Source organism: Pyrgilauda ruficollis, unplaced genomic scaffold, assembly GCF_017590135.1.
Source record: "Pyrgilauda ruficollis isolate IOZ18807 unplaced genomic scaffold, ASM1759013v1 scaffold78, whole genome shotgun sequence".
Taxonomy (NCBI): Eukaryota; Metazoa; Chordata; class Aves; order Passeriformes; family Passeridae; genus Pyrgilauda; species Pyrgilauda ruficollis.
The window spans coordinates 1558476-1567210 of record NW_024529710.1 but is presented as its reverse complement, the minus strand read 5'-3'; positions in this window follow the sequence as shown (position 1 = coordinate 1567210).

Below are 8735 nucleotides of genomic sequence, written 5' to 3'. Positions count from 1 at the left end.
TCAGTAAGTTTGTCAAACCACACTTTTAATACAAGAAATGTATTAAATTATAAGGTAAACATAAGAGCCCTATTTGACTCAGATGCATTACCAGTGGTTTTTTTGGTTTTTTTTGTTTTTTTTTTTAGTGCATGAATAACTGTCACTCTCATTTTCATTTTGGTAATTACAGAAAATGGGCTCATTTTTAATGTCTGTTCCAGCAGAGCTGAAGATGTTGATTTCAGACTGATTCAGACTTTAAAGTCTAATTCATGCAGTTGATCCACAAAATTAACAGGAGTACAGGTTTCATCAATTTGGTAGAGTGTCTTTTATAACAACAGATGGTAATTTTTTGATATGTAAAGCATTAAATGTATTCTGTTACAAAACCACTTTAAATGATATCTTTTTAAAAAACCACCACCAACCAAACCAAAATCCACCAGGAAACTAGAAAAATTGCTCCCCTCACAGTGCTCACATACTTTAACCCAAAGAAATTGCTGACAGATTTGTTTTCAGCACAGCAGAGTAAAGAGCTGACAACGTTTTGGTTTTTTTTTTTTTTTTTTTGTTTTTTTTTTTTTTTTTTTTTTTTTTTTTCTGGATATGGTAACCTAGGTCTATTTTTAGGGCTTCTTTTCTTTTTTTAAAGTACACCAAAATAGCAGTGGGCTTAAAAATCACCATCTGCTTCTAGGAATTAAATAATTCTCTGAAGAATAGATAATAGGCATAAAAAGCCTACTCTCAACTTTCAGATCTTTCACAGCAGGATTGAAAGTCACATGTTACTTGCAAACATCATTTATTTTATCAAACAATACTGCACGGTCACAACATCCCTGTAAGTGTTCAGTATACCTATTTATCAGTTATCACCACCATAAACTGTTTACATTCTAGTCATGAATGACTTACTAGCAAGTGCTATTGCTATGGCTTTTATGACTTAGAATAAAGTTGCTGATACTTACAGCACAATAAAGACTTCCCATTTCTTTCTTTAACTTTGATTTAGTTAAGGTGGGCAAGATTCTAATTTGTATGGACTTTTTATTTTTGTAATGCCCATTACAAAGCTATTCTGCAATTAGCATGTTAGCATTATTTGCAAATGCATGAAAAGAAATCCGAGCTTGTTTGCATCCAGCTAGTTTGGATCCTGCTAACAATGAATCACTAAGTCAGTTTAAGATGGCTCAGGACCCGGACACTTGCTCACTGGCTGAAGCCTGTCAGCAGTTTTCCCATCCTCAGCATTTGTGCCTCTGACAGCTTGGATGACTTACTGCTCAACAAGAGAAAACCTGGCCCCTATCTCCTATGCTCTACCCATGCATCAATAGCCTTAGAAAATAACATGGTACCATTGCTATCTGTCAGTCCTGACCCTCGTATCTTTTGAACATTACACTATGTAAACTGAGCTTGAAAAAGGTGGAAAAGGAGGATTCATTAGGTTTCCATGAAAAGTGGCTTGATGAAAGAAAAAAGGCTCACACTAAATTTCCTGTTCCACTTCCTTTCTGAATTAAAACTCCCACAACTTGGTCATCACACCTTCTGTGAGGGCTTCAGACACAAACAGCACATACCCAAAATCAGATGGCACATATCCCTTCTCCTCAGCAGGGAATACTGGGGAAGTGGAAGCAGGGATTGTATGAAAGAACTGTCAGAAGGTGGCAAAGGCTAAAGAGAAGAAGAAAACCAGTTTCACTAGTATGTGTGTTGGTGGGATAGTGTTCCCTAGTTCTGTGATTTCAGTAAAGATGACAAATTTTCAATTGCAGTAATTTCAGTTTAAAACATTTCCATGTTTTGAACCACAGACAAGCATTTATCTTTTTAGTATCATTTTCAAGAAATGTAATTTGGTTTGGTTTTTTTCCCCATGATATTCCGTTAAAAAACAATGTCTTTTTCAGAGAATAATACTAAATCTTCTAAAATAGAAAATGAGATAAGACACTGCAAGATACTTTTAGTGACACATAGGATGAGTAATAAACAAGTTTACAAAATGAAGACATTTTGGAAGTAGTAGTATTTAACATCATTTTTAACAGTTTTGCCTTATTATACTTAGTTAAAATAAAAGTTTACAACAGAAACAGCTCTAAAAAGGAGATGTCCATTATTCATATTTACACTTGGTGGATTAGAATTTTTGTGAAATGAGTTGTCTAATATTTAAAAGGCCTGCTAGTGACCACTGTAGCAACAGTATTTAGACTAACATTTTGACAAAAAGAGAGCAGAAAGATCATGAAGTAACATATGCTTTGTGTATATCCTGCTTTGGCAAGGACAGGAAGTCTTCAAAGTAATGTGCAAGAATCATCTATTTCTAGTAAACAATTAAGAAATGTTTTATTTGTGAGGGAAATTAATTCTTATTTTTTTCTGAGTCAGTAGTCACTAACTAAAGAAACGAACTTTTCCAAGAAAGGGAAGAAAAAAGTAATTAAGGCAAGCAGTGTGTTCGAAAACTTTAGTTTTCAAAGGGGACCCTCTTTACTGAAGAAGAGTTGCAGAAAAAAAAGAAAGAAAAGATCACGAATAGCCAAGATTCCTAGTGATCTCACTGGGAATTACACATTTATTTGGAAAGCATTAAAGGCATAAGATTACAGAAGCAAAACCTGATCCAAATTTCATTATGTAAATGGAAAAAGAAAATTTTGTTGTCTTAAAAGGTAATTGAATTGAGCCTTTAGTTCCCAGTTAATGAGATACTAGTAAATGTTGAGAATTGCAGGGAGATGATAAAGGAGAGATGCCATTTTGGGTTGGGTTAGTTTTTTTTTTTATATTAAATACTTATTTAGGTTGCAATTTACTCAAGATTTATCATCATAAGACTTCCTACTGCTGACTATATCTATCTAAAGTGCTATTCAGATACAGTGGAAATGGGGCATACCACAGATTGTAAATGTTTCCTTAGAGTCTATGGGCGAGCAAAGAAAGCTATTTAACCTGCATAGGATCCATTCCTTATTCCAGACAATTTATTCCTTTCTTCCATAGCATAGAGTTATTGCTGGTTCTAATGGTATTACCTAGTTTGAAACAAACACTTCATAGATTCCTCCTTCTTTTACAGTTGGGACACTTTTGTGATTTGTTTGATTCCACTAAAGCTGCTTTTGTTAGTGCATGGAATCACCTAAATGAGTGCCAAGGTTGCAAGATCTCACAAACAGGTTTTCCCACCACTGCTAAGTAACATTTAGGCCAACTGGGCTGGTACTCTGCACACACGTCCTAGAATCTAAACTAGCTCCAGGATAAAGGATTAACCTATTGTGCTGCAAGGTTCTCAAAACTCTCAGCTTTTGCTGGACCCAGAATAAGTTCAAGGCACTCATCAACTGAGTCTGTACAGCAGGACTGTTCTAGCAGCATGTCAGAGGCATGAGACTTTGTTTCTTCTCTGAAGTTATAGGTACACATAGGGGACTACAAATAATGTGAATTTCAATAAAGAAACAGAGCCATTTTGATCTCTTTTTCTTTAAAATTAATAAATTCAGGCCATGTATAAACTATCCAGTCATATCCTGTAAAAGTTTAAACAGTGAAACCACAGGGGAAAATAAACTAACATCTCTTCCCTTTTTATCTTAAAAGTGTCTGAAATGAATTGGTTGCTAAAGAAACCTGATATAATTGTGACAGAGTGTTTTGAAACCCTTAGTGGAGTTCATCTGAAACCTCAGCATAACAAGTGGCCTCTTATCTGCGTACTATTCCAGGAAGAAATGCATGGCATTTCGTCATCACAGCTGAAAGAGTAGCTGGCTCTGCACGTAGGCTAAGCGAGAATAAGAGCCCTCAGCTATAATGAGGGCACGCTGGTAGCTAATGCTTAGTCAGAGGCCATTTCCTTCAGCCTTTGCTACTGCTTGCAGGAGTTGGAATGCCGGAAAAGGCAAAAACTAAAGTGAACATACTGAAGGTCAGTGTTTACCTTCTGCACTTTTTCTCAATGAAGATTAATTCTGAAGACATGGCACATATGCACTAATGTGGTGACATCCCGCCCATTACAAGGACTTTAAGTAGCTTTATTTAATGTGGCAGTTCATGAGCAGAATTACTTAAAGGAGAGAGAATCATAAAAAAGCATATGTCTTTTTTTTTTAGGCTGACATTTAAAGGCAAATTAGTAAGTGGGAGTTTAATATAGATATTTCCTTGTGAACACTGATCTTGAATTTCCAAGCAGGCAAACTGACTTTCTCCTTAATAAAGCTCTTGAAACATAGATAACTTGTAGCAATTACTTCAAAACCAGGGATGAATCTTCATATGTGAGGGAATATGTTAAGGAACATTTCTTTTTATAGGCTTTTCCTCTTCTGTACATCCTGAAGATGATAATATGAGTGATATAGTGTCATGATGCTTTTTAACATAGGAAGCTGCGTAATTTGAACATGGAATGATTAATCATTAGAATATGAAAATGTTAAATATGAATGTGTAGCAATGTTCAGGCTGTAAGTTTCCAAGACACTTCATTTGGGACCACATTTTGTTTTCTTATTCTGCCTGCAAGAACATCAGCAATTATTGTAAATTTAATGAGCTATCACTATGCTGATTTAAGCACACAACTGTATGTACTGTACTACTGAACACACTGGACTGAGTCATTTTACATACATGCAGCTGCTGGTCTAAATAAGGGCTAGATTTGACTTGTTCTGTTTAACTCACTGGCTGAACTGAAAATAGTTGGCACAGATTTTTCTCAGGAAATTCAAACTTACACAAGCAGAGGAAAAACATTGCAAATGAGATGCTGCTGTGTGCAAAAATTCATCTTGGGTAAAACTTTAAACCCTAGAAATAAATCTTGTTTTCAGTTCTCACAAATAGCCTTTTCTATTCAACTCTGAAGGTTTAAAGCAGTTGTTAATCAAATACTGTACACAGTACTAAGCAGCAAAGTGTTCAGTTATTTCTGAAACACGTTATTTTGAGGCTATGTTTGAATCTTCCATATTTATGTGATGAGAGTTATGTCACAAAGTTAATCATTCCCAGGATGCTAGCATTCGGGGTAATGAAAAACTTCTTGTGCAAGCAGTCATTAATCAGTGAGTCTAACATTGCATAATGCTTTCTGAAGCATGTGTTATGTGATCAGAGTACAAGGCTGCATAATACAGCAAAGTGTTTATGCCATATGCTGACCTTTTCTAAAGTAGAAATGGAGCCATGTGATGTGCTGCTCCTGCCAGCATTTGCTTATTGCCAATAATTAAGTTTGATGATATGAAGAAACACAAAGTTGTATTGCTTTAGAGTTCTAAAAGGAAGAAGCTTTGAAGTTTTTGGCACGGTAAAGCACAAAGATAGCCAACTTGGCTTGGATACACTACCGTTGTCCATTATAGGCACCGCCCATCAAAACTGGAATCAAGTGCCCTGCTCAAGTGGTTACTGGCATTTGTGTAAAGGAAAACATGTGCATGGTTACAGGACTGCTGTACTAACCAGAAGAGCATAAAGGTCACAGGAGCAAAGCAGCCAAAAGCATGCTTGGTACCTCAAATCTCAGAACATCATTATTACATTTGATGTTCTTGTGCAATAGTGCTAGTAAGCAGCTATTACTTAATCTCCTACCAGTATTACACAAAACTATACTTGCGAAATAGTTCAGATAAATATGCTGTAATTATACGAAATATAAAAACATGTATAGGGCAAAATGTTTTTGTAACTCTCAGCACACATACCTGTGGGGATGTGGTTTGAGTGAACTATTTTAAAAATTGAATCCATGCTTAAAAGTTTCTATGAATAACCTTAAAACTATGTGCTGGAAGGAGAGTGGACACATGGACATATATATCTCATGCATACACATGCACACACACACACACAGAATGTGATCAAAAGCTCTGTCCTGTATACAGCTACTTTGTGTCTGTTGGCAGGATCAGGCTACTGAGCTGGAATAACCAGCTTCATACAACTATTTTAGCACAGCCAACTGTAGCTACACCACTGTTGCTCCAACATTACTTCTCCTTTCACTCGCCAGTGTTTCCTTCTCTCGCACTGATGACTGTCTTTTCTACTTTGGAGAGCTGGTAGACAGGGGTAACCAGTATCTGTGAGTATTACTACCTGTTAAAAGCAACTCAGTTCCACCATATGATCTATGATATGGTACCAATGGCCTGAAAAGTGATTTCTGATATCCCTTGCTTACACTGAGGAAGTATTTTCAAGCTTAACTAAGAATTCTAAAGAGTAAAGCACAATCACAAAACTAAGACGTGTGTCTACAGAGACATGTGTCCTATCCAAAATTCAGATTCTTAAAATTTCTGCCGAGATTTTGCATCAGGAAGTGATGATATTAGGCAACTGCACTTAGAAAATGCTGTATCCAAGGCCTTTTGCGATTAATTAATTAAACCCTTCACATCTAAGGAGTCTGACTCATTAAAGATCTTCACGTTTAGCAGACAGGAGTCTGTACAAAGAAGATGCTGGGGACAAGAGCAAAGTGAGCAGGTCTCCCATCCTTGCTACAGCATCTGTTATAAACCAGTGTGGTACTTGCTGCATGAGGGAACTGCAAGACAGGCCTTACCTCCATAAACTATTAGGTGGATGCCATTATCGTTACATCCCAATAAATTAACTTGTAGAATAAATAATTAAAGCAGAGAAATTTCTTCATGTGTAAAGAATCCAGTGAACACGTCACTACTGTAGGAAATTTTGGCTCAGTTAAGTGAAAGGAGAGAGCAGAAACTGAATTCATTTGGTGTTTCATGAGTCCTTTAACTACTTAGCAGTTATACAGGTGGAAAAGCATGATAGCATATCCTCTTTACTTTTTCAAAAAAGGACTGGTATCAGCTAAGATTTGTAAATCCAAAATGGTAGACAGGAATTTCATTCCACCCAAAGTGGAAAAAACCCATGTCCAGGTGTTATTTATGAACTAGTAACTTAAACAGAATCCTTCTTGTTATGCTGTTTTTGTGGCTCCTGTCTCCTTTCATATGTTATACTGACATTCTAGGAATCATGTTTGGAGGTTACAATCTCCACTAGTCTTTTGGGTACAGAACTCATGAGCTGTAACCAGCCAATACAGAAAGATCTGCTTTGTGGTGCTGCTCATGAAGATACTAGAAATGCTGAAATCAACTGTGTGTTGAAATTAACTGTGACCTAAGAATGCAGCCTCAACCCACCCTACAAAACCTCTTTGATATATACTCTTCCAAGACCCACTGCTTCTTAGAAGCATGCTCCCTGACTCTCTTCTCCTTACACCTCTACTTGGACGGAGTGGCCAAAAGATGATAATTACAGGACAAAATGAACTTGAGGGGTCACTAGCTGGGGACACTCACACATGTTTATAAAAATACTTTGGCTTTGAAGACAACAGTCCCAGCAGTGAAGACTTATTACACAAAAGATGGACAGCCAGACACTTTTCACACAAGCCTACAGATGTATTATTAACGTTTGTAAGTCATGAAAACACAACCTTCACAACCCTATCCTCACAATTGTATTTTTTAAACTTTGTCTTTCTATGCTGCATGGAAGAGACACATTTAAAAAAAAAATTTGTACAACTGGCATCAGAATTTTTAACATACTAAAAAAAATTGAGCCAAAGATGATATCACAAAGTCCCTTATGCTTAAGGGAAAATGTTAAATCAATTAGCAGTTGCCAGAATAAAGAAGCAACAATTTGATGTATAAGTTCTCTACAAAAATAACAAACTTTCCATGTTCTTCAGAAAGTGGTTATATTATGCAACAAGAAAACTTCTCCATATTCTCAGCTCTTTAATGTTACAAAAGTTTTATTAGCATACGCTTCAGAAATTATAATCAAAGGATTGTACTCACTAACCAGAACTTTGAAGAGTTTATAAACATAAATGTACAGACTATGCTTCAGAGGGTTAATGTACTATTTTGAACTCAAGTATTGCAAATAGAAGTTAGCTTTGACACAGAATGTTCACACCCTCTGTAATAAATTCTTTTAACATACTTCATATTTCTTCCCATGTGAATGAGTGTCCTTGGAAGAATTATCTACTAGATAAAAGCTGAAGATGAAATCTAAGTCTAGACTTATTTAAAGGGGGTAGACACTGATCTTATAATCTGTGACAGTGGCTGATTAATGAGCTGCTCATGATTGCTGCAGGAGCAAATGATATTATAGGACTGGGAAGAATGTGCTATCTGGATGCCACACCTTTGCTGAAACTTAAGAACTCACGTTGACTCCTACTACATTTATTCTAGCCTTAAACTACCATATGTACACGACCAGATACACACTAACACACGTGCATACCCTCACTCCTTGCCTGCTGCTTCTGCAGCAGAATTGCTGCGCTACAGCACACATGGTAAGCATGCCCACTTCTAGCAGTCATGGTATGTGCTGTGTGGGGTCCACATGGTATGTTTTGCTGGTTGTGCTCTTGCATAAACAAATTCAAAACTTCCTGAAGCAGAATAGTAGTATCACATCCTGAGGGATTGATTTGGTCTTGCCTGACAGTCTGGATAATTTTATTTACATGTACAGGCATACATATGCACATACACATGCATGCATAAGACATGCCAGTATACACACACATATATTATAAATATAATGAACACACTGTGTAAACACAGCACATTATGCATAACCAGAGAAACTTCTATTCAACTATGTTCCAAGGT